This window comes from Bactrocera tryoni, chromosome 3 (assembly GCF_016617805.1).
Source record: "Bactrocera tryoni isolate S06 chromosome 3, CSIRO_BtryS06_freeze2, whole genome shotgun sequence".
NCBI lineage: Eukaryota > Metazoa > Arthropoda > Insecta > Diptera > Tephritidae > Bactrocera > Bactrocera tryoni.
In genome coordinates, this window is record NC_052501.1 from 31,478,648 (window position 1) to 31,506,343 (window position 27,696).

The 27,696-nt window shown below is 35.9% G+C and overlaps 1 pseudogene; it reads left to right on the plus strand.

Annotated features, from left to right (window-relative positions):
- The window catches only part of LOC120770579, a 129,797-nt pseudogene that overhangs the window by 36,324 nt on the left and 65,777 nt on the right, over positions 1-27,696 (plus strand).

Genomic DNA, 27,696 nt, shown 5'->3' on the forward strand with positions numbered 1-27,696 from the left:
ACATTGAAAAACCAATGGCCACTTTGCTGACAAACATACATATGTACATACGAGGCTGAATTGTGTACATCGTCGTAGGGTAGGGTTTTAAAGAAAAAATAAAACTGGGCAAGTTTTATAGTATTTCTTTTGAGAATGTTGGGGTATGAAAAATGGTAAATTCTACCATATATCCTGGACCAATGGTCCAATTGTACCAGAAAATGCTGTCCAGACCGTCACGAAACCAAGTCTGTGCTTAACGATCAAAATATCCTAAACAAACAAACAACAAAACAACCTTTGAGTTTGTGTAATTAAAAATGTGTCAAGCAAAAAATATATTATATGTAAACAAACTATCAACTAGTAATAAGTAAACACGCTAACTAGTATAAATAGCAATAAGATCCATGTAACAGGTTAGTCTTAAGAGTACTAACAAAGAGGGCACATCTCGATAATAGTCGTGACAGACGGGAACGTTAATCCGGATTAACTGCGCACATTGAGGTTGTTAGCCTACCAATTGTTATAAAACCATTTTAATTACAAAAACATATCAAGACGTTTATTTAAAACTTTTTTTGTTCTGTGAGGCGGCACATTACAAATTATGTTTTGAGTTAACATATTGGGATCATTATTAACAGTTTTGATGGCATTATACACCATTTTTCAGGAACATTTCACTATATTAACAATTTTTATCTGGTTCTTACTGTTTTTAAGAGTTCCAAATAATTATTTTTTCTAAAAGTCTTTTCGTAGTTCTAATCAAATTTAAACACCTTTGGAACGAACTTTAATAAACCAAATATGCACCATTTTAGTCGACCACGTTTTGTTATTTTTCCGCAACTAACGTTATTCCATCAGTGTAAAACTTATCTGGTTTCTCGACGAAAAACTGCGACAGGTAATTTTTACAGGCTTCTCTTGAAGCCAACTTTACTCCATTAAGAGAGTTCTGCATTGACCAAAACAAATGGTAGTCCGATGGTACAAGGTCAGGGCTATATGGTGGATGCATCAAAACATCCCAGCCAAGCCCTCCCAGTTTTTGCCGAGTCATCAAAGATGTGTGTGGTTTAGCGTTGTCCTGATGGAAGACGAAGCCCTTTCTGTTGATCAGTTCTGGCCGTTTTTTTCGATTGCTTGCTTCAATCTCATCAGTTGTTGACAGTAAAATGTAGAATCAATCGTTCGACCAGGCTGGAGCAGCTCATAGTGAATGATTCCTTTCCAATCCCACCAAACACTCAGCATAACCTCTCGAGGCGTCAATCTTGGCTTTGTGACCATGTGTTGAGCTTCACCACGCTTGGACCACGATTTTTTCCCACATTATTGTCGCATTTGATGCACTCTTCAACTCCTGTTACCATTCGCTTCAGAAATGGTTCGATTTTATTTCGTTTCAGAAAAGAATCGCAGATGTTAATTCCGTCCAATAAATTTTTCACAGACAATTTATGTGACATCCTACGCATCCCTAAACATCGAGCTTCTTTTTGTAGCCAGCCATTTTAAATGGTTCAAAACCGGTTGTTAATGAATACTAAGTTCCTTAGCGATGTCATGAGTGCTAATGTGACATTCCTGGTCAATCTTTTCCAAAATTTAATCGACTTTTTCAACGATAGGTCGACCAGCATCGACTCCCGTAAACTTGAAAGTTGCATAGGTGGTTCGCGTGGCATTCTTGCCTCTTTTTTTATACAATATCAAAATATAGTGAATTTCTTCATTATTTTCACTCATTTTGAACAGCTGTAACTTTAGTTCATCTTCCCAGAATTAAATTTTGGTTAAATGAATCATTCTCCAATTAATTTATGATGAAATTTTACAAAACAAATTAATAAATGGAAATATCGCTTTCTTACAAATAACATTAATATTTATAATTGAGAATGCACTAAATCTCTGCCCATAGCTATATAAGCATATAGAATTTATACCAAAAATGCTAACACACCCTGAGTATTATTGTTGACTAGAATTGGACGGCCACTGAACAAAACGATGGTCTCTCCATGTTGTGTCGGTCCTATGACTACGTTGACAGATGTAAATCACCTATCAGGAGACAAGCATAAAAAGGCTTTGTTAGAAGACATTGCTCGCGGATACCAAGACATAACACTGGCCGCCTATGACATACTCTTAAAACGAATCTTGGGAATCTGGAGTTAACCCAACAGAGCCCCTTTACTACCGGAACAAATGCAAATTTTCAATTTAATAACAAACCGCCTAGCTAGCGGACAAGAGGGGTATTTTTTTCTTGGGCGCACCTGAGAGCACTGACAAAACTTTCTTGAATTTGCTGCTGGCACAGTTGCGTAAAAAAAGTGATTGCGCTGCCAGTTGCGTTCTCCGGAACGCCTTGATAAGTGGTGGCAGAACCGCATACTCAATATTCAAGTTCCCGCTGAACGTTGCAATATAAGAAACGCCCATTTGCAACATCCGCAAAAGTGGTCGTAGTGCTCTATTGCAATGATGAAAATAGGTCGTGTGGGATGAACGCGCAATGGAGCCATTGATCGCAGCTTGCAAGACATTCGGGGAAATTGAATCTTGATGGATGGAGTGATCGTTTTCCTGTCATGTGATTTCCGACAGACGTCGACTATCGAGCAATTTATCGCGGCAGACTAGATAAACGCATGCCTTTCGGCTTCGCTGTTGTGAACTAATCTGCTATCTTTATCGATTTTCCAGTGAGAATTTCATGACATTTCATCGATTGGAAGTGATTGCGTTTTAAGTGTCAGTATGTTTATGTTATCGGTGCGAAAATGAGCTTCGAACAAAGAGCCAACATTAAATTTTGTTTAAAATTGGTGAAACTTTCTACCGAAACGTTTCAATTGATGACCAACAAGTTTATGGCGATGATTGTCTATCCCGTAGCAGAGTGCACGAGTGGTTTCAAAGTTTTAAAAGTGGTTGTAGGGACATAAATGACGATCAACATGTGGGCCAATCATAATCCGTGATCACCGGAAATTCCATCGAAACTGTACGAGAATTCATCAAAAATCATGTGAAATCATGATTGAAATTCATGGAAATGGAATTGAACATCTCCGAAACATCGATTTATCGCATTTTGACCGAACATTTGGGCTTACGAAAGGTGTGTGCACGGTTTGTTCCGCACAAAGACTATTTTGAATAAAATAAATTGATTTTGCCGAAAAAACAATTTGTTCTGTTTTTTTAAAGTCCTGTTTACTTTGGAACACACTTTGTATATCCTGTAGAGTTTTTAAATTCTCTCGATCTATCAAGGGTATCCTCCCACAAATTGAAACTCAAAGTTGGAAACAGACGGTCAATCTCGAACATCGTGGCAAAGGTGAGCTAAAAATAGTTTGGTCAGAGCAGGTCAAAAATCAAGTTTATGTTGTCAGTTTATTTCGATTATCGTTGTGTGATGCACTGCGAATTTCTTCCGACCGACCAAACAATCAATAAGGCACCGCGATAATGCATCGTCGCATACTGCATTGATTTCTTCGCCAAATTTTTAACCGCGACTACCGTATTCGCCTGATTTAGCTCCGTGTGACTTCTGGAAATTCAGGAAACACAAACCACCGTTTTGAGTCAATTGAAGACATTAAACGTCAATTCACTATTCCAGAAATTGATTTTAACAATTGTTTTGAGGATCGGAAAACACGATGGAACAACAAATTATGAACAAAGCCATACACTTTTTTTGTTCATATGTAGTTGTATATGCTTATGTATAGTACATCGCTTCAAAATTCATAAGTTCAGAGATTTATCGAATTCACATTTTATTTAGTGGACCCAGATAAATGCTGTTTATTTTAAATTGGCGTATATTTAAATACGTCTAAATACTCCCACAAGTATACGTACACTACGTCAGGGATGGGCAAATTTTTAGCCCGCAAAGTTAGCAAAGGGCGAACGAGGGCTAGATGAGGGGAATATCAGTTTACGGAAGGAAAGGCATAAAAAGTTGCGAATAAAATTAATTGCATCCCCCTGAAACTTAATTTTCATCGCAGAATGGCTGCGGCAATACTGACATAGTACACAAATTAAAGAGCAGTCATATCGGAATTGTACAGTTGTGTGAACAAAAAGAGGTAAAAATATTTCGCAGGTTTTTTAGTTTCGCATTAATATTTGTTTTTATTTATCTTTGTATGGTGGGAAACTTTAATCACTGTTAGAAAAAAATTATATAAGTTACACTTGTATCTAAAACAATTTCATTTAATAAGAAAACAGCATATATACATATGTATACAAATGTGATAAAACTGTAATGGTGATGATGCCACTTGAAAAAATTCATTTTAGTTACAATTGGGAAAACTTTTCTCAAGTTAGTTAGTTACTTACGGAAAATTTTCACCCGACTTTACCCATTTTAGTCTCAAAAATGTATTGTTAGAAGTAAAACACGCTCTCAAAGTTTCATCAATATTACTCACACCTTGGCCGATATATGCACATAAAGTCATCGGAAATCTTTGAATTAGGTATATGAATTAGGTTCACGGCATTCAAGTCTCTTTTTATACATACACACACATATTCTTATCACGGAAATTTCAATTATATATTAGGTCTTTGTATCCGCCGTTTTTTCTTTTTGCAAATTTAAGGCTTTATTGTATACACAAATTAAATTAAAAAACGGTTACAAAAATGTTATCCAAAATATTGGCCGTCGCTAGCTACTACTTTTGATCATCTTTCTGGCAGCATGCGTATTCCGTGACGAAAGAACTCCCCATCTTTCGAGTCGATCCATGTATCAATCCAATTTTTGACTTCTTCATAAGAACTGAAGTGCTCGTTAGCTAGACCGTGTGCCATCGATCGGAACAAGTGGTAGTCAGATGGTGCAACGTCTGGATAATACGGCGGACGGGGTAAGATCTCCCATTTCAGCGTCTCGAAATATTTTTTCACCACCTTTGCGACGTGAGGTCGAGCATTGTCATGCTGGAGAATGACTTTATCGTGTCTTTCCTCGTACTGTGGCCGGTTTTCTTTGTAGTGCTCGGCTCAAACTTGGCTTTAGCAACTCATAATATATCACCCCTAGCTGGTCCCACCAAATGCAGAGCATGACCTTAGCGCCGTGAATGTTCGGTTTTGCCGTCGACGTGGAGGCTTTCCCCATGACTTTCTTCGCTTTGGATTATCGTAGTGGACCCAGTTTTCGTCGCCAGTTACAATGCGATGTAAAAATTTCTTTCGGTTGTGCCTTTGAAGCAGCTGTTCATATGCAAAGAAGCGCCGTTCGACATCTCTTGGTTTCAAGTCGTAAGACTCCTTGTTTCTGAATCATCCCCATGGCTTTGAGTCGTTTTGATAGGGCTTGCTGTGTCACTTGCAACGATTCGGCCAATTTTTCTTGGGTTTGAAACGCATCTTGGTCGAGTAATGCTTCTAATTCAGCATCTTCGAAAATCTTCTCCTTTCCACCACCATGCCGGTCTTCGACTTCATAACGTTGAAACCATTCGCGATATGTTCTTTCACTTCGAGGACAGCCTCACCGTACGTATCCGAAAGCATTCGATGAGCCTCAGCCGCACTTTTCTTGTAATTAAAAAAGAAAAGCAAAATTTCCCGCAAATGTCGAGAATTCGTCTCAAAAAGTGACATTTTCAGTTGCGAATAAATTTTGGATGCAAACAGATCTCTACAAATATTTTGTTGGGTTAGTGTTGACACAAATGTCCAAGATCGACCAGTGCTTGACCCCAGAGACATCTATTGGAAAACGGCGAAAGTAAAGTAGTAGACTTAATATCTCACACTTCGGTAAATTCTCACACCATCTGGTTGGTGAAATTCAATCTTCTGACGTATTTGTTATTGATTTGTCGCGCTTTTAGTAGTTTTACACAGTACCATTATATTGGAAGTGGGCGAATTTCGTGGTAGTATCTTTAGTGGCTTAAGAGAAATAAACATTAAATCTTAAAGGAGGGCCACGGCCACATTTTCAAGATGTTTAGCCCAAAAGAGCCTTTTGCTACTGCGATTCCCTCTGCAAAATTACAGTTATTTATCTTAATTTAGTGCTTAATTATGGCACATTATATGTTTTCGTTTAATTGCGTTTTGTGGGTGTGGCAATAGTCCGATTATGCCCATCTACGAACTCGTTTTGCCACGGAACACGTGTGCCAAGTTTTATTATGATATCTCAATTTTTACTTAAGTTACAGCTTGAACAGACAGACGGACGGGTAGACATCCAGATTTCAACTCGTCTCGTCATCCTGATTATTAATATGTATAGAACCCTATACCTATGTTGATGAGCTTTAGGTGATTCAAACAATCGTTAGATTAACAAAACTATGTATTGCTATATTTGAGAAATATCAAGTGCCACTACAATCGGGTCTACGTAATCGGAACGGTCACGGATCTTTATCCGACAAAGCACTGTCAAACCGGTATAATCTCTCTAAATTACTTCAGGAATATTTTCTGTCGCTAAAAAACATCAACAAAATATTCCACTTTTCAATTTTTCCAAATGTAGAATATAAAAATGTGCATTCGCGTCCAACGCAGTGACAAATTGGTTTATCATTCCTAACTTGATCACGTATTAAATCACTGAGTTCATTATTATAAAATTACTTTGGCGTAGATGTTTCACCATTCCAGTCACTTTTTTAGCGAAATCATCCTTTCTGAGAGCAGGCGAATTACTTTTGAAATGAAAGCGAAATTGCCATTGAGTAAAACAAGAAATTAGTATTTTTCTTTTTGATTTATTTCGACACTTGAGATCTGTTAAAGCCTTAAAGTCTTCCGTATAGATTCTGTAAGAACCTTGAGTTAGATTATATATTCAAGAATAACTCCTTACAAATATTCAATATTCAATATTTTACAGATCATAGTCATTATAGAGTCGGGGTAACTCTACTGATTTAGTCTTAACATAAAACATTAAACGCCTTTTTCTGGTATGCATTTTTTTGATAGTTTTGTTTGTCATGAAATTCTACTTACTGAAACTGGATGTAAAAAAATAAATTAAGTTTTTGCTAATTAAAAAAAAATCCGAAATTAAAAAAAAACGAAATTTTAAAAATCCTTTTTATATACAAACCAAAAAATCATTTTCTCTCCACTTCATCATCATGTATTGATATAAGTAGTATAAAAGAACGTCGCTTTTTCTGTCCCTATGTCCCTTTGTATGCTTAAATCTTTAAAACTACGCAACGGATTTTGATACGGTTTGTTTTAATAGATAGAGTGATTGAAGGGGTATATGCGTAATAACATCTATTAAATAATGAAGAAATACTGTTATTTTTGAGTTTTCTAAACTAAACCCTGCGAGATTTATCAAAATAATGTACAACACATTGAAAAGGTTACATAAAACTCCACGATGATATATGTCTATGTCTTATGGATATCCCACAATAACATTTTTTTGTCAATTACTTTTTACGACAAATAATGGCTAATTTTCAGCCGGGGTCGGTGGGGCGTGCCTATAAATAGCGCGTCGGAGGCCGCGGTTCTTCCTATAGCACTTTGAATTTAGCAGCTATCGGACGCGTTTATTATCGGAGCTCTCTTGCGAGGAATATTTAAAGGGAAACGATGAAGTATAAGCGTACTATTTCAAACTGATGCTTTCAAAAAAATTATACAATTGCTAAATATTTGGAATAGTAGAATAGAACTGCGACCAGATACAAAGTGCAATGGATTATAACTGCCTCAGTAATCAGTCTATGAATATTATACCACGTATATCCCAAAGACTGATGTCATAACATTGCCAGCCGACTTTTTCGTCTTTCCGCGCTTGAAGACCGGTTCATCATGTGCAGTCTACTATAATGTCTGTCGATTGGACTCCAGTGTGAAATGATGGAGCCGTATTTCTATTTTCACACACCAACGTAAAAATTTGGTTTTATTACGATTAAAGAGCACTCAAATATTTTTCAGAACCAGTTATTCGTTGTTTTTGTTAGATTATGAACTTGCCATGCACCCACTTTGCACAGAGCTTTCGCCTCTTTAGGGCGTCAACTGCCTTCATTGTTCTCGGTGCTCATTTCGTCTCTTTCCAACTTAGCAAATCTCTTTTCAACGGTTGATCTCGCTGGTTAAAAGCCCAAATTCAACAGTTTCCCAAAAAGCAATGATTATTAACACACGAAATGCTTTTATGAGCCATTTTTTTTTGTAAACTAACACAAGTTGCATCACAAAAATGCTATGTCTCATTAACTTATGGTTATCATCTAACTAATAGAATCACATAGATAGTAGTAGTAGCATTATCTGTGGATCTCCCACAGTAAAGCGTGGACGGGTTCTCTAGTTAATAAATAAATGTTAAAACAATGGATAATCGCTTACCACACAATTCACAAGTGAACATTCGTCTACAAGACATTCGATCCTACGCGGCGCCACGTCAATATCTTCTACAATCACGCAGCGGTCCGGTTTGCGTATTATATTCACCCGCTCCGTACACTCTTCTTTCAAATATAACGTTTTTTTTTATACGCATTAAATAAACAATAGTGTTAAAATTATTGTACATTTAAAATATGTGAGCATTTTTATTTAACGATCGTGAAAGTGGTTAGTATGCTGGTTTGGGCAGCAAAGTAAACACAGGGCTTTAGACTAGTTATAATAACTTAGTGTAAATATACTTATTTTTATTCTTTACCAACAACATTTTAATTCATAAACTATAATTTAATATTTTTTAGCAACTTAGGAAATGTGTATAAAGAGCGCGGTCAGCTACCCGAAGCGTTAGAAAATTATAGACGAGCTGTTAGGTTAAAGCCTGATTTTATTGATGGATATATTAACTTAGCAGCTGCGTTGGTTGCGGCACGTGACATGGAATCTGCAGTTCAGGCTTACATTACAGCATTGCAATACAATCCAGTAAGTGGAATAATACATTCAAATTATAAATATAATAAATAAAATGTTTTTTTAAGGATCTTTATTGTGTGCGCAGCGATTTAGGAAATTTGCTGAAAGCACTAGGCAGATTGGAGGAAGCCAAGGTAAGTTTTGCTAAATATTAAGCTCAATTAAAGATTTTTGCTAAATACATACATACACTTCGTTTTATAAAGCTCATTCTGACGTAGTCACTTTGCACTATTTCTTTCTCCCGATAACGTGCCGACTATTGGTTTCAAACAGGTTTGTCGGAATTGTTTTATCGGTTTAGACAAATGACGTCACACACGAAATAAAAATTGATTTTTTTATATTATTCGATCACCCAGGCTACTGAGTGCGTTCGTAAACAAAAAACAGTAACATCTAAATACGAGATAACTGTTGAGTCATATATATGGGTCTATAAATAATCAGCCGAGTGGAATTCTGGGTGACTGTCCATCCGACCGCCTGTCTGTCTGTGAAAGGAATAACTTAAGTATAAATTAAGTTATGTAGATGATTCTTCACACCTTAGACTATACTGCGGTATCCGGAAACGTATAGATATACTATAACTTAGCTCAAAATTAAAAAACTGTAATTTGCCCTGTGCCAAATCATAGTAACGAGACGTAGATGTGGCTAAAAATTTGTCAAAAAGTGGGTATGATTCCACCTATAATAGGTTTCATGTACATGCCTTACAATTAGAGCTCCCACTCCCGGGCTCCCGAAATCCCGGGATCCCGGACTTAAAACTCCTCCCGGGATTTAAAATTAATTTCCCGGGATATTCGGGATTTTTGTCCTTTTTTTTTAAACACTGTTAATTATTATTTCTTCATAAACAAAGTTGTATTTACAATAGATGAACATTGCCAAAAAACAATTAGTAAGAATTTAGTACTTTACAACACTGTTTGATCAAAGTTACAGCACTGGTTTGATCAGCTGTTAATTGTCAAAAAGTACAATACTAATGATGTTGAGAATCGCGATATCGATTTAAAAATAATCGAAAATGAAAAGGAAAAAACCTTGAAGGAAAGGTTGCAAGAAACTGTCAAAGAATCTCGCGTTTTAAAAAGAGATGTCTCATTATCAGTAGAGGAAGCGGTACCAAAGGAAATAAATTTACTTTTTGGGGGTGGCGGGCTTGGCAGCAATCTGGAGGTTGCTTGTAATTTTTTAAAGACAATACCACCAACTAGTGTCGAATGCGAGCGTTGTTTTTCAGTGTCTGGAAGCATTTGCACTAAAATCAGATCTAGTTTAAACGATGAAACAATGGATGCGCTTGTATTTTGAAAATACTATTTAAAATTAGTTCCTACAGAAATCGATCTGTGATTTTTATTATTTGTTTTTTGACAAAATAATATATGTATATATAATACCAAATACATAGGTATATTTTTAATTTAATTCATGTAACTGATTCGAAATAAAAAGTGAATTATATATTTTTTTTCAATTTATAAGAAATAATAATTATTATTAAATAATAATTTTTTTATTATAAAGAACCCAAGAACATGGGCATACTTAATTGAATCTATGTAACCGATTGGAAATAAAAAAAAAATAATTTAATTTTTTTAAATTTATAAGCAATAATTAGCAATTTTTATTTTCTCCCGTTTTTCCCGGGAATCCCGGGAAATGAAATTTCGATATCCCGAAATCCCGGGAATTCGAAAACATTCCGGGAGTGGGAGCTCTACTTACAATCCACTAGAGCTAAGTATATCGACTAAATTTACTGAGAATGAATTTTTTAACACCACGCTGTGAAAACCAGTTAAATCGTCGACAACCAAGTCCATTCTTTATATAACGGTTAGTAATGTAGAAAACTACTAAAATGCTGATAACTAGGTCGCATTTATTATTCGTCAGAGCTACTTAATTTTACGGCTCACAGATGGCTTTTAAGTGATTAAACGAAGCGATGTAAATGCGGATATCGCGGATATACATATGTATATATTTTATAGAGGTCGAATTAATGCCGTATATTGGTCGATATGTGAGTTTGTATCTCTGTATTAAAAATGTGTTAACAAAACAAAGAACTATATGTCTAATGATCTATTTTCAAAACAAATTAGATCAAAATTGTTAATGATAGTGGTTTCATCGCCCTATCTTCTTTTCTAAACCGTGTGTGCTCTTTTTTTTAGTTACAGCCTCACAGTGCTTAGGTATTGATTCCACTTTTTCCGATCCAAGTCCAATGAAATATTGTTCCACTGTCACTTTGTTTCAGATGAGCAATTTTTGATGGTTTTAAGTCCGGGGATCGTTTAAAACCTTGACTTGGGTTTGCTGAGTTTTGTGAGATAGTGATTTGGTGGTATATTTCGGATCTTCATCATGTTTAAACATTTAAAATATTCATATATTTTTTTGTTCACGAGCCTTCTTTTTTACTGGCGCAGAAACCGCTTACGCGGTTATAGCCGAGTTAACAACAGCGCGCCAGTCGTTTCTTCTTTTTGCAAGATTCCTTCTCCACCTGGTCTTTCCAACGGAGTGGAGGTCTTCTTCCTTTGCTTCCCCCGGCGGGTACTACGTCAAATACTTTCAGAGCTGGAGTGTTTTCGTCCATTCGGACTACATAACCTAGCCAGCGTAGCCGCTGTCTTTTAATTCGAATCGAATGCGATATTCGCCGTGACCAACGCGCAAAGGACCATAAATCTTTCGCAGAAGCTTTCTCTCGAAAACTCGTAACGTCGACTCATCAGATGTTGTCGTCGACAAAAGATGTCTAAATCGTTGACTAAAAAAACACTCTTAGCTTAATTCATATTTTCGCTTAAAACCGAAGGGTGTTGGTAATGCGGGCGGGAACAGTCAGCTCATATTAAATTTTTTTTTTCAAAATGTCTGATGTGGAGAAAAGGTTAAAAGAAAAGTTTGAATTCTTCAATTTGTAAACGGGATATTAAATTACTATATAAATATATTTATTGTGTTCATTTGATGATATTAGTACAAAAAAATTATAATAGATGTTCATATTTGTATTAATTTTAAATTAAAAATACACAAAATTTGGTATTTTTGGTTTGTTTATATTTTCATCTGTCAAAATGAACTTTAGCGTTATTGCCACCTACATTTTTTTTGGAAGAATCATAGCTATTGTAATTGAAAAAAGTAATGAACTGGCAATGCCTCTAGTTCAATTACAAGCTATGATAGCTTATGACAAGCCAATAAAAAAAATATGTTAAGTATAAGTATATGTATAAGTTGTCCATACAAAATAAGCTAATAGCTTAATTTTCTGGTCAAATGAAACACGCCTATTGTCTGAGATTGATGTCCTCTTGTTGGACAGCGAGGAGTGTACGGGCAACTGCAATGCAAAAATTCATTTAATCTAATATTTTTTTCTGGAGTCCTTTATTAAAGTAATCTCTTTTGAATTCCATATATGACGCAGTTAAAGCTAAATCTACAAAATACATAATACTTATCCGCTAGTATAGGATCATTTGATTCAATAAATCCACAAATACACACATTATACATTCGTACAACTTGGGATACATCTATAACTACAAAATTCATGTTTTCTTTATCTCATTACTTAGGTTTGTCTTTTTTCCCCGATGCCAACAAAATTTGAAGCCAGATTGACAATCTTATTGTGGTCCTAGTGAGGGACAATAACATTATTATTGCGTAAAATTCCTTTTTGCGTTGGCGGCCTTCGGCCACGTTTCAAAAAAAATCTCCCAGGTCGTTCCAATAGCGGGGTGTTTCAAGTTTTTTTTCGCGTAAAACCTCATTTTGTTAATATTTCTTTCTATTGTATTTTTGTTAGTTTGAAAAAGTCGAAAAAGTCCTTTCGTATTTTGTTAACAGATTTCGTTGCAGTCGTATATCTCCAGTGCTACCAATCACATTGTGACATATTATATAGTGATGGATAGGTAAGGTTTTAAGCTTCATTTAACCGAAAAAAAAAAAAATTCGGGGAAGTTGAAAAAAAGTTACAGCTGTTCCAAAATGAGTGAAAATAATGAAGAAATTCGCTGTGTCTCGAAATTTTTGTATAAAAAACGGAAGAATGCCACGCAAGCCACCAATGAAATTTGTGAAGTTTACGGAGACGATTCTGTATCAGTTCGTGTATCACACCAATGGTTCGCTCGCCTTTGTCCTTAAAATTTCGAAATTTCGATTTACACTGGTGGAATAATATCTCGGCCATTTTGAATGTTCATTTAATTGTTGACAGCTGCTTTGCTTGCACGTGTTTTGGATCGTGTTCGATTTTTACCGAAATTCGTACCAAAATTGCTCAATTGTGACCAAAAACAGCATCGCCTGAACATTGCTAATGAGATGTTAAATTCTGTCCGCGACGTCCCAAATTTGCTCCAGAGGGTCATAACTAGTGACGAATCGTGGGTTTATGGTTATGACGTGGAAACCAAAGCTCAATCATCTCAATGGAAGCTGCCGCACGAACCAAGACCGAAAAAAGCGCGCCAAGTTCAGTCGAATGTGAAAGTTTTGCTGACAGTTTTCTTCGATTGCAGGGGCGTGGTGCATCATGAGTTCTTGCCACAGGGAAGAACGGTCAATAAGGAATATTACCTGCAAGTTTTGCGCAATTTGCGCGAAGCAATCCGCCAGAAACGGCCGGATTTCTGGAAGAACAAAAATTGGCTTTGCACCACGATAACGCCCCTGCTCACACATCGTTGCTTGTGCGCGACTTTTTGGCCAAAAACAACACACTAATGATGCCGCAGCGCCACCGTATTCCCCAGATCTGGCCCCCTGTGACTTTTTCTTGTTCCCCAAACAGAAGAGGCCCATGACAGGACGACGTTACGCTTCTCTTGACCAGATAAAGGCGGCATCGAAGGAGGAGCTGAAGAAGATAAAAAAAAAATGATTTTTTTAAGTGCTTCGAAGATTGGAAAAAACGATGGCACAAGTGTATAATATCTCATGGGGATTACTTTGAAGGGGACAAAATAGATATTCATGAATAAATAAATAATTTTTGAAAAAACACAAAATTCGCGATACTTTTTGAACACACCTCGTACATATGTGTTTATTTATTTATTAGTATAAATTAAAAAAAAATAAGTTCAAGTTTGATTAGAAATCCGAAAAGACTTTTTCGACTACCTAACTGATTATTTGACAGTTTGTAGCTCTTTCGTTATTTTTAAGTAAATAGATTAAAGCAATAAGTTAAATATTGAATTAAAACTAATTTTGCACTATATAATGTAAAATAAATGTGAACAAACGAATTAGTGAAGTGCTAGTGGATATAAAAGTGTAATATTAATTTTAAAACGAAAAAATACGTACTTGAAGTAACGCAAATAACTCGAAAACTAATGGATTCCTGCGACTATAACTATATATATTCTTGATCTGGAAACCTCTATTCGACCATACCCATTTCATTCCCGAAATCCTAAGACGGTATTCTAAAGCCCGGTGGAAGGTCGTCCAGAACGAGGCATGTCTTCAACGATCCCTCGACTGTCTTTGAAGGCTTTGTACCACTCGTCAGTTCAATTACAATTTCCGTTTTTGTCACAATGTATGCATCTCTAAGTAACGAAATGGGACAGCCATTTAGATCTGTTCGCCTTTAACATTTCTGTTTACATAATTACATAATGATCAGTTCGACGAGACAAATCCGTCAGTCTGTCCGTGTAAGCGATAACTTCGGTAAAAACTAGGATATTGTGATTAAACTTATTGCATATATTCTTTTCCACAATAGGGAGGTTGATATTGCAGATGCGCGGAATCGGATCATTACACGGTGGACGAAATGATCAATCGGCCATGAATTTATTAATAACCCTAGAACGACTGGAACAATCCCCGTTCTATTTTTGTTTTGTTTAGTTAGAAAAATAAGAGGAGATCTTGGTTGAACAATACGAAAATATTAAAAAAATTAATTAAATATTTTTTTTTTGGTTTTCAATTTTATACTTTTTTAAATCTTTTGATTAATAATTTACATTTAGTAAGGAAATTAAAATTTCGTTTTGCTTTGATGATATCATTGAAAAGCTACTTCACATACGCCATTTTTTTTTTTAATTTTGATGCCACTTTCGGTTTAGAACCAACCATCGAAACATTGCAAAGTATTTCTCTTCTCACTGTTGTATATGGTAGACTTACCTGGCGGCCACCATTAATTTTTTCCATCTTGCAGTCTTCAAATTACTTAAATGGACATCCAGAAGCAATTTTTTGTTTACTACAAATATTCCATAGCTTATTCTCACTTTTGTGCCAGTTTGCTCACAAAATTTCGCAATTGCTTTTTTGTTTTTTTGATTTTATCGTCATCATTCATATGGTAGCAGTTAGTCTGTAGATACTTTTCTTTTCTTGTCATATATCGGCCATATCTGTTTAGTTATATTGCATTTATTATATTTTCCATCTGTTATTTGCTAATTGTTGAAATTGTATATTGAGCTCTCTCCTGATCGATCCTAGTGAACTTGGTATTAACTCTGTCTCGGATTCGTTTAGGAAAGTTCCGGTCTTTGCCAACTCGTCTGCTTTTTCGCTGCCGAAAATGTTCCTTAGGCCGTGAACCCAGATAAAGTGTAGGTGGAGCTTGTTTTCTAGTTAGCTCAGTGCCATCTTACAGTTAAGGACTATGGTGCAATTAGTCATTGGAGACGACAAGGCCGGTACAGCCGCCTGGCTATCCGTGTATATTGTTGCTTTATATATCCGCTCGCAGTTATTCAATATAACTTCACAGGCCTTCTCTATAGTTCTCGGAATATACTCCCGTGCCTACTCCGCTGTCCATTTTTTGAATTTCTAAAAGAACTTAAGATAACAATAAAGCTATGAAGAGTTACACATACATACATAAATGTTTTTCGTATGCGTTTCACTACATCCAGGCTTCGGTGCAGCATAGTTTATGACCGGACCACATTCCCACAAAAGCCGGTTCTACGTACCGGAGTTGACTGTTTTTTCGATGATCTAATCCTTTTTGGATCGGTGAGTATTAGTTTAAGTTTGTCGTTACTGGTTAACGCCTTGCATCAGGGTTGCTCCTTATCCCCCTGACTCGAGCTGGTATTTGCGCCAAAAGGCTCCATCCAAACTCCACCTCGGTCAGGTGTAATACATGCAATGGATGGTGCCATATGGTACACTAATGCGCCCTTAGCCAATACGGGTGTCCAACCTGACCATTCGACCCAAGTGGCCAACAGAGGACCTCCACGGTCCAAAGGAGCTCAAACAGGCAACATGACTCCCATGCTGATCTGTTCTCCTCCCCAACCTTCATCCTCGCACAGTCTGATCCGTATGTCATAAGCAGCATAGCGCGGTTTAATCACGTAAATCGAACGATAAAATCTGCACATGAAAATGCTAAATTTGCGACTGCGTGAACTGCCTGAGCGTGTGTGCGTTTAGTTGCGCAAGCGCGCGAACTTTCTACTCATCTCGCGGTGCGTGTTGGCGACTTTATATTTAGTTTCACGTTTAGTTTTTGCTGGTGACAATTTAATGTACGCACAACAACTACAACACTACAGTTAAGTGCAATTCTTGCACTGGGTGGTGTCACTTCCCGGAGTGTTCCGGCCTGCGCACGAAGCGTGAGTGGAGTGTGTCATGACTCAACATTGACGTCGCCAACCAAAAGCACAGTGCGACAATCGCCTTGGGGTTCTACAGCTGCAACAAACACCACCTCCACTCCACTCCCTCAGCCCCAGGATCACCCACGGACAACCGCGACAAACCCGCATCTTGCAACTTAATTGCAATGGACTCCAGAGCAAGATCGAGAAGATAGTTGCACTCATGAAGCAAGAACGCGTATCGTTAGCGTTCTAAGAAACTAAGCTAAACGGCCGCTCAGATCTTCTGAGTTGTGCCGGTTTCAACGTTTTTCGTAAAGATCGCGAATGAGATAATGGTGGAGGCCTATCCTTCATATTGCACAACACCGTGCAATATCGTCTGAACTACGGATCATCGATTAGAATATCAGGGTATAGCTATCCGGCTAGGCGATGTCGAGCCCGAAATATTTATTATATACACTCTCCCAGTTACATGTTGCCCTACAGGATATCACCCGAATATAAGTGCAGATCACCTGCCCATAATAATCTCGATCGAGAAACCTCCAAATTTTGTTCCTGTGGACAGCCGTACCTTCGTTAACTTTAACAAAGCTTCGGTCGGCTTCACAGAATTTACTAAAAACGCCTTCACCGCTTTAACCATTCCCACGGACGTAACCGTTGGCGTACATCGATTCCGCAAGGTGATCGCAGCAGCTACCGCTCGCTTCATCCCGGCTGGAAGAATTACCGAACTCCGGCCTAATTTCCCAGCCGAAGAAGCTGGTTTAGCTAACGAGAACGACACCTTACGCCGTGCCAATCCCGGTGATTCCCGAATAAGGTATCTGGTTCGTTAAGTTTAAAATTTGTTCTACAAGATTTTAACAGTAAGGGTCTAAAATACCTCTAAAAGCGAACCGTCATATTAAAATTAACTTTAAAGAGGAGAAAATAACTGCTAACTGTTCCATTCAGGGCTTTTACCAAGAACATTGCACCAAGCAATTACGATTCGTAAGTGTAGGTAGATTTATAAGTTTCAAACGACTAGTGTATGGAAGAAGACTTAACCTAACATCCCAACGGAAATGCCCTAATGAGCCTTTTAGCATTTTTTGGCAACTAGGGTTCCTAAAAAGTAATTTAGTAACATATCTCGAAATTCTTTAGATCAACGTTTAACAAAACTGAGAATACCTTTTGCTTTCAAGATTTTGGTATTATAGCAAAGTCTAAAACTTGCTCTTGTTAATAGTATTTTATTACACGCAGATCAATTAAAAAAGCACATTGTCTTCCATTTTTTTGAGATTCAATGGCAAATAATTTCTATCACACCAAGCAGCCAAATTTTTTAAGTTTGTATGCAACAGACACCTTTCATCAATTGAAGTACAGTGAAACCTCTGCTTGCAGACACCTCTAATAAGCGGACATCTCCCATAACCTGACAAAAATTCAGGAACCATGTTTCATTTTGCTTACGTTTTTTCATAACTTTTTATTTTCATTACCATTCAATACCGGACAAGAAAAAAAATGAATTGCCGAACGAAAGTGTAAAGAAAACAGTAAAACCCTCTGATAAACGGACGTGAAACTCATCTTTGGGGATAACGAGGACAAATGAAGATGTAGGGTAACAAAACGGAACAGCCGAAATCTATATACGAGTTATACGAGTTATACGAGTATGTGTACACACTTGGACACACACCACATGTATGTAAAACTGTGAAAACAAGCATTAACTTGTTAAGATGAAGCTGGATCTACAAGGTGCGTTCCAAAGTAAGCAGGACTTTCTGAATCCAGCGCCCCCTGGTGGCGCCATCTATGTGTATGTCGACTGGTGCGTTAGAATCTGCTATCTTTATCCATTGTCCAGTGAGAATTTCAGGACATTACATTGATTGGAAGTGAAGTTATTGCGTTTTAAGTGTCAGTATGTTTGTGTTATCGTTGCGAAAATGAGCTTTGAACAAAGATCCAAAATTAAATTTTGTTTTAAAATTGGTAAAGCTTTTACCGAAACGTTTCAATTGATAAAACAAGTTTATGGCGATGATTATCCCGTAGTAGGGTGCACTGGTGGCTTCAACGTTTTCAAAGTGGTCGTGAGGACATAAATGACGATCAACATGTGAGCCAATCAAAATCCGTGATCACCGGAAATTCCATCAAAACTATGCGTGAATTCATTAAAAATCAGCCGAAATCATCATTGAAATTCGTGGAAATGGATTTGAGCATCTCCAAAACATGATTTATCGTATTTTGACCGAACATTTGGGCTTACGAAAGGTGTGTGCACGGTTTGTTCCGCACAAATTGACTGACGACCAAAAAATGCTCAAAATCCAACACTCGAAGGACATCATTAAAGAGGTCAAAAATCATATTTTAACCATTAACCACTCCCCGTTTACACCTGATATGGCACCGTGCGACTTCTTTATTTTCGGAAAAATACATTTGCCCATGAAAGGAAAGCGTTATGAGGACGTAGAAGCCATTCAAAAGGCTTGCAACGGCATACTGGCGGACATACCAGCCAACGAGATGAAACACTCATTCGACATGCTTTTGGACCTTGCAAAGAGCTGTATGGAAGCAGAAGGAGACTATTTTGAACAAAATAAATTGATTTTGCCGAAAAAACCATTTGTTCTGATTGTTTTTAAACTCCTGTTTACTTTGGAACGCACCTTGTATATGTTACAATTATTATGATTCATTCGATCTGTCGCAAAACGTTTAGTCGTGTTAATTAATAAACCGGGAAAAAATCTCACCAAAAAATACTTTCTACTAAAGAAAAAATTAAAGTTTTAAATGTGTTGGAGAAAAGAAATTTATCTGTTCATGCAGTCGGAAAAAAGTTAGTGTTTTATAAAAGGAGAAATGTTTTTACTTTTATTTGTTTGCTTTTAAAGAAACGATATTGGAAAAATACAGGCTGCCACTATTGTGAAAAAAGGAAGACAAAACAAGAAAAAACGTTAACTTCGGCTGCACCGAAGCTAATATACCCTTCACAGATTACATTGGTGCCTTAGAAAATAATTTATACCAAATTTCGTAAATATATCTTGTCAAATGCAAAAGTTTTCCATTCAAGAACTTGATTCCGATCGTTCAGTTTGTATGGTAGCTATATGCTATAGTTAACCAATCTGACTAATTTCTTCGGAGGTTACATTGTTTCCTTAGATAATAATCTATACTAAATTTAGTGAATATACGTTGTCAAATGTGAAAGCTTTCCATACAAGAACTTGATTCCGATCGTTCAGTTTGTATGGTATTTATATGCTATAGTTAACCGATCTAACCCATTTCTTCGGAGATTACATTGTTGCCTTAGAAAATAATCTATACCAAATTTGCTGAAGATATATTATCAAATGTGAACGTTTTCCACACAAGAACTTGATTCCGATCGTTCAGTTTGTATGGTAGCTATATGCTATAGTTAACCGATCTAACCCATTTCTTCGGAGATTACATTGTTTCTATGGAAAATAATCTATGCAAAATTTGGTGAAGATACATTGTCAAATGTGAAAGTTTTCCATACAAGAACTTGATTCCGATCGTTCAGTTTATATGGCAGCTATATGTTATAGTGGTCCGATATCGGCCGTTCAGACAAATGAGCAGCTTCTTGAAGAGAAAATGACGTTTGCAAAATTTCAAAAGGATATCTTAAAAACTGAGGGACTAGTTCGTATATATACAGACAGACGGACAGACAGACAGACAGACGGACATGGCTAAATCGACTCAGCTCAACATACTGATCATTTATATATATACTTTATAGGGTCTCCGACGCTTCCTTCTGGGTGTTACAAACTTCGTGACAAACTTAATATACCCTGTTCAGAGTATAAAGTTATGGTTGAGTGTTGATAACATGAAAAAAAAGAAAAAATCTTAAATAATGATGACTCAAAATTACACAATTTGTGTTTTGAGTTGTTTGTCAAAGCTAGAAAGCAAAATATACAAGTGTCGGACCCTATTATAAAGGGGAAAAAGCAAGAAAAAAATGCGGGTAATTGAGTTCAAACTTTTCCGCCATCAAATAGATGGTTGGGAAAATTGCGGAAACGACATAATGTGACGTTCAAATGCGTATGTGGGAATCTGCTGAGGTTAATCGCAAGAATGTGCATCAATTTAAACAGAAGCTGCCAGTCAGGTTATTGGGCTATAGACCAGAAGATATTTTTAGCGCAAAAACTGGACTTTTTTCTGTCCTTTGCCTTGAAGAACGAATATTGCGTTGGAGGTAAATTATCGAAAGAAGGATTGACAGTGCTGTTGTGTGCCAATATGGCTGGAGATAAAGAAACACCGTTAGTGATCAGAAAAGCAGCATGCCAACGCGCGTTTAAAAATGCGATCTAAGAAGCCTGCCTGTTGAATAGAAGTCAAATCCGAAAGCTTGGTCGTCTCGTGAAATTATATGTTAGTGGCTACTAACCTTTGATAAAAAATGGGCTCTCGGAAGAGAAAAGTTTTACTATTTTTGGACAAGCCAAAACTCACCCTCGACAAACTTATATATATATTTGTTTGCAATATCTTTTTATTAAGCCCAACAATAAGTTATAAAATCTTAAATATATTAAAAAAAAAACTAGACAAGCTCAAGCAAGTGATTGTGCTGTTTTGGTGATATGTTGCTCCTTAGTACGCAGGCATATCTCTTCTTTTAAGGAGTGTTTGATTGCAGGAATATATCAAAGCATTAGCCAAAGTGTTTGGTTGATCTCGGAATTTAGATATAAATTTAATACTGCTGTCTTCTACTTCTTTCTTTACCATAGGAATACAAAGGTCTTATGAATATTTTCATTACGCATGTATCATGGTGAACACGTAATTGTTCGAAGCATTTTCGATTGGAAACTTTGTATTATATCAATATTAGTTGCACAGGTCGTACCACCCACAGTTAAATGCCATACATCCAAATCGGTTTTATGGCCGCATTATATAAAAGCACTTTCTATCTAGGTGAATACTTCATTCGCTTAGGGTACTAAAATATTGTTCATTTTTGTTGCCGGGCACATTTTTGGTCTAAGCGCAAATGTAACATGCTTACACTTCTATTCATTCACATTTATACGTCAGTTGGCTAGCCATTCTTCTTAAGGGCTTGGCTAATATTCTTGATGCTATTACATATGTGACATTTGTTACGGCTCACTAAAGCTGTGTCATCCGCAAAAGTTGAGGTCAATACATTATTAGCTGTTGGAATATCTGCTGTATATATTATGTATAGAGGGCCTAAAACATTGCCCTGTAGTACACCAGCCCTTATCTGTCGTACATCAGATATGAAATCTCCCACTTTTACCATAAATTGTCTATTTTTTAAATAACACTCCAATGTTTTATACAATTCAAAAGGTAGAATATTTTTAATCTTATATAAAAGGCCCTCATGCCACACCTTATCAAACGCCTCAGCCACGTCTAGAAATATAGCTGAAGAGTACTCTCTGTGCTCAAATGCTTTTCTTATCTTGATAGTAATTCTATTTACTTGCTCTATCGTGCTATGTTTTTCACGAAACCCGAATTGGTGCCTTGGTATTATATTATTTTCGTGGAGGAAAGGAATTATCTTTGATAGTAACACTTTTTCAAATATTTTAGAAAGACAAGGTAGAAGACTGATTGGTCTGTATGAAGACGGCAGTGTTAAGTCCTTCCCAGGTTTAACTATCAAGATAATCTGCGACTTTTTCTATGAATTAGGATAGTTTCCAATATTAAGAATTGCATTGAAGAGCAAAGAGAGCACTTCTACGGCAATATTTGGTAATTCAATTAGCATTTTTTGGGTAATATTGTCATGCTCTGGTGACTTTTTTGGCTTAAGTTCTTTTATTATTCTAATAATTTCAGAAGGTGAAGGCTTAAAAGACTCGAGTGACTTGTTAGCTAGCTGTGTTGGGTAAGCTGAACAGCTTAAAGTTGTTCTTTGGACAATTAGGTTGAAATACCTTTTCTAGGTGATTTGCAAAACAATTAGCCTTTTCCTCGTCACTTCGAGCCGAATTCCCACCCATGTCTCGTATAGGCATGTTTGAGTCAGTTGGTAGCTTCATGGACTTTTGGGATTTCCAAAGGGAATTTTGCTTGCTTGAATTTGGATGCAGCTTCTTTATACATTTCAGTGTTGAATTATTCCTCATGTTTCAGCGCTTTTTTTAAATTTACGTACAGCTGATTTTAACTGAAGCTGAGTGAAAGAGGAGCTATTTATCTGCCATTCTCGTCTTGCACGCTTTTTTTTTCATTTAGAAGCTTTTCTATTTCTCTATTAGCGGTTTTACTGAAACCAAGCTGGGCTTATAGCTTTTGTTTGGTGTTGCTAAGACAGCTGCGTTAGTTGTTATATCATTGAGTTCTCTTATGCTTCCATCAATATCTCTTCCTGTATTTATTTTGTGCTCAATATTAATGTGGCTACTCACGTATTTTTTATATTTTAGCCAATTCGTTTTGTAAGATGTTAGACCCACTTTTGGATCAACGCATATGGGTTGTTCACATATTTTTATTATATAGTACAGGAGAGTGATCAAAAGATAGATCAGTGCATGTATCTAGTGTTATGTACGATTTATCTATATTTTTGATTACACCAAAATCTATTAAATCTGGTATTTTGTTACGATTACTAGGCCAATATGTCGGCTTACCAGGAGATATTATATCCAGCTTATTATGCTTATTCATAATAGTGTAGTACAGCTGTCGTGCTTTCAGATTAATAAGACGTGAGCCCCAGTACGTGTGTTTTGCTTGTAATCTCCACCTGCTAGAAATCCTTGACCTAATGTTCCAAAAAAGTCTTTGAATTCGTTATCGGTAATTTTAAATATTCCATATACCATATACAGATATTTAGTAAGCTCATTTTTTACTTAATAAATTTAGCAGCATCTGATTTTATTAAATTTTGGATCGTGTTTTGCATGGTGGACATAAATTGTCTCATACACTGTGTAAGATTTATAATGATAGTTTCAATACCTCCATTTGGTGGATTCTGCGGCAGTTGCATTTGCACAGTGTTGCCTTTCACCACATTTGCATAGCTTCCTTACATATTATTATTGCTAGAAGTAATAGAATTCGAACTTTATCTGAGGTTGCTATAATTTCATTACGGGGTGGTTGTAACATTTGGTTATGACGTGCTTGAATGCCCTGTGACAACTTCGATTTCAAATCTTTATATACAGGACAACCCCTGTAGTTAGCAGTATGATTACCCCCATCGGAATCAAGTTCTTGTATGGAAAACTTTCACATTTGACAATGTTTCTTCACCAAATTTGGTATAGATTACTTTCTACGGCAACTATGTAATCTCCGAAGAAATTGTTCCGATCGGTTAACTATAGCATATAGCTACCATACAAATTGAACGATCGGAATCTAGTGCTGGTATAGAAAACTTTCGCATTTGACGTGGTATCTTCACGAAATTTGACATGGATTACTGCTTAAGGTAATAATATAATATCCGAAAAAATTGTTCAGATCGGATTACTATAGCATATAGCTTCCATACAAACTGAACACATAGTTACTAAAAGAAATTAAAGAAAATTTAACGATTTCCATAAAACTTTTTTCATTATAAGACTGAATTTTTGTTTCATCTATATTACTTTTTTTCAAAGGCACTATGCATATGAAAATTGTTAGTACCTATGTATAATTTCACTCATTTTAGCAACAAGAGTATTACTGTATTTGACATTAACGACTGTGGTGGTACCCTTCGCATCGTCGTCTGAACCATTGCGTAGTATGGCAAATCTGTTGCCATTTAAAACTTCCGATTTATTTTTATCTGTATCCGTCTGTACACCTTGAACGCTTGCGGTGGATATTAAACTTAACATAAGGTTGATCTTTTTACCTGCATACAACATCCATTCGTCAGACCCTTGATCAATGCATTATACATACAGAATTTCAAATATCACTACAGATGCAATATTATAAAATATATGTACACACATGGTCAAAATAATAAGTACATACGCCCGTGTAGCATTCAATGACTAATAAATTTTCTTTTATTCATGTTTAAAGTGAAATAATATCTTATTTCATTTCATATATGACTTGAATAATAAAAATAAATCTTTATTTGTAATAATAGTTGAAATAGAAACTTAAATTTCTAGCAAATAATAAAAATACTAAAAAAATGGCTGGACAAAATAATAAGTATATCAAGTATCTGTGAATGATAAAATGTATTAGTTTGCGTTTTCTGTTTTCTATTTGACTTTTATTTACTTCTTTCATCAGTATCTAGTATATCTGGCATTATTTTCAATTCCTTTTGAGTTTCGTTTTGGCATACTGGAGATAGGTTTGCGGCACGTATCAATTGTAATCTCATAACAGGCTTTTCCTACAAAGTTCTCTGATTTGATCCTTATTTTGGAACGATTGCTACCCAATCTGTTGCTTTAGCTCCCCTCAAAGGTTTTCAATTGGATTCAAGTCGATAGATTGACATAGTCATATAAGAGATCTCACACCATTGTCCTGGAACCAATCATTTACCAACGTCGAAGTATGATTAGGATCATTATCCTGCTGAAATTTACATATTAGTGGCCTACTTTCCTCAGTATATGGCAGCATCGTGTTTTCCAAGACATCTTTAGATTGAAACCTATTCATGGTGCCTGATATACGATGTATTGGTCTTACACCATACCACGAAAAGCAGCCCCAGACCATTACCGCCGTATTTAACGGTCTTTTTTGTAGACTGTGAATGCAATTCTTTACCTTTCGGACGACGAACATTCCGGCAGGCATCATTTTCGAACAAATTTTTGTTTCGTCGTTCCACAAGATATTGCGCCCACTTTTTCTGACCACTTGGACCAATTTGCATGATTTTTCGCGAATTTTAATCTTATCTATAATTTTTTGTTTTTGAAATAATGGTATTCTTCTGGCTATCCGGGCAAGTAAATTACCAAAGGGTCCTTTTTACCAAGTGTGACGATACGGTTGTCCTATGTCTTTTTTGGTGAATCGCGAGTTTCAATATTCTTTTTCATCCTTTCTGCATGAAATACAATGAACGGCCTAATATTTTAGCGATATTCCTAAGGCTTTGGCGCTCTTTTATGAGGATTAAGACGATGTCCTTTTCCTCCGCCCTGCAATGCTTTTTTCTACCCATATATAATTTTTTTTAGTTTTTAATGAGTCTTGAACATGGAGCTAAACAACCTAAAGAGCAAACCATTAAAATTAGTCATTCGATTTGATGAAAATCTGAAAATAATTAACAATGTACTTATTATTTTAACCACTTAAAAAACGAACATCAACAATCAATTGTCACGCCCACTACAACTAGTAGTACTAGTTGATTCAGCATTTTCTTTTCATTTTAAAAAGTACTACCATATCGAATTTAATAAAATCAACCCATGGTTGCATTAGTGTACATCACTAAACATTCAAAATTCAATCATGACTGCAGCCTAAAGGAATGTATTTATTATTTTGACCATATGTGTACCTACATATATTGACTTGACTAGAGCAGATGACATTTCAATGAACAAACTTTCAAAAACATTTGACATTTTGGAGGCTGTTTATTTTATTAATACTGCATGGGACAACGTAACGATGGAAACAATTAAAACCTGTTTTTCGAAAACTGGTTTCCAAAAAAGTTTGAACGATGATAAGGATGAGAAGGTACTCATTAAAGAAATCTTGGTTGAAAGCCCAGAAGATCAAGTTTATGTACGAGAGTCAAGAGATTTACTTTATCGAAAGGTTTGCTGAAGTCAGGGTACAAAGTATCCATGTGCTTTTGTTCCCTAAAACCCAATGATACATGGTTTACGAATTCAATTAAATTTGTTTGAGTAGATTTCCCTTTACGAAATCCATGCTGATAAGAAGAAATTAACGGAGACATCGAAAAAGTTATATTGTTGGCAATGATATTGAAAAAGTTTAGGTATAACTGATAGTTTTACATTACTCCTATAGGTTTCAATGTATGACCTGAATTTACTTTTATGCATTATAAGTAAGACGTATTCTTCATAAATCATTAGATCGTTAATTGAAGTATTCGGAGAGAACACCTGCCGAAAGGAAATCTTTTTAGGAAATTTTGTAGAGTAATAAGACTTGAAAAATTCTGAATACATATTGAATATAATATGACTGTTATATGTCAAATGATATATTTGTATTTCATCGCGCCTGGAAATTTGGAAATCCTGAGTTTGGAGTTAACGAAATTATAAAACACTTTTGGATTACATACAATATTAATTTTTACATTATTTAAGTAAATTTAGTAAAATTTTTTGTTTGGGTCCGAATACTGTAGACGCAGTGCATAATATTTAGAATAATCGACAAGTGCACCTGTTCTTTTAAAATGTTTAAAAGCTCTATGTTTTCTGTTTTTTAATTTAAATAAATTTTACGAGAACCACTTTTTTGTAATTTTACTTTTATTAAGGGAGTATTCTGGTCTAGAAGCATGAATTTCAGGTAATTTTTAAAGTGTCGTAAAAAAGGCAATTAATATTTTTACTATCCATTTTTTTATTAGTTATTTGTTAATTTTAGAAGAGTACAGAAAAAATTAAAAACTAAAAAAAGTAAAAAATTTCAAAAATTTTGAGCTGACGAAGTGGGGGCCCTCTAAAAATTTCCACGTGACCATACCCATGATTTCAACCCTCCTAGTTATCTGAAACCAAAAAAAAAGATTTTTAATCCAGAATAATGTCGCAACCGCCGGAACTACGGAAAAGTGGGAAAATTTTTTTTTCACAAAATGGCGACTGCCTCAAAAAAAAAGTTTTTTTGGATCACTTTTTCTGACTGTTGCGAATTTTTTAAAAATAATAAAAATCAAAATTTGGGGATAGGGCTAGTTCCAACAATAGACAAGCCTATAAAGAAGACTCTATAAAAATTTCAAGTAAATCGGTCCAGTAGAACCTGAGAAATCGTGGGTATCGTTCCGAAAATGTCAGTTTTGAGAAAAACGCGT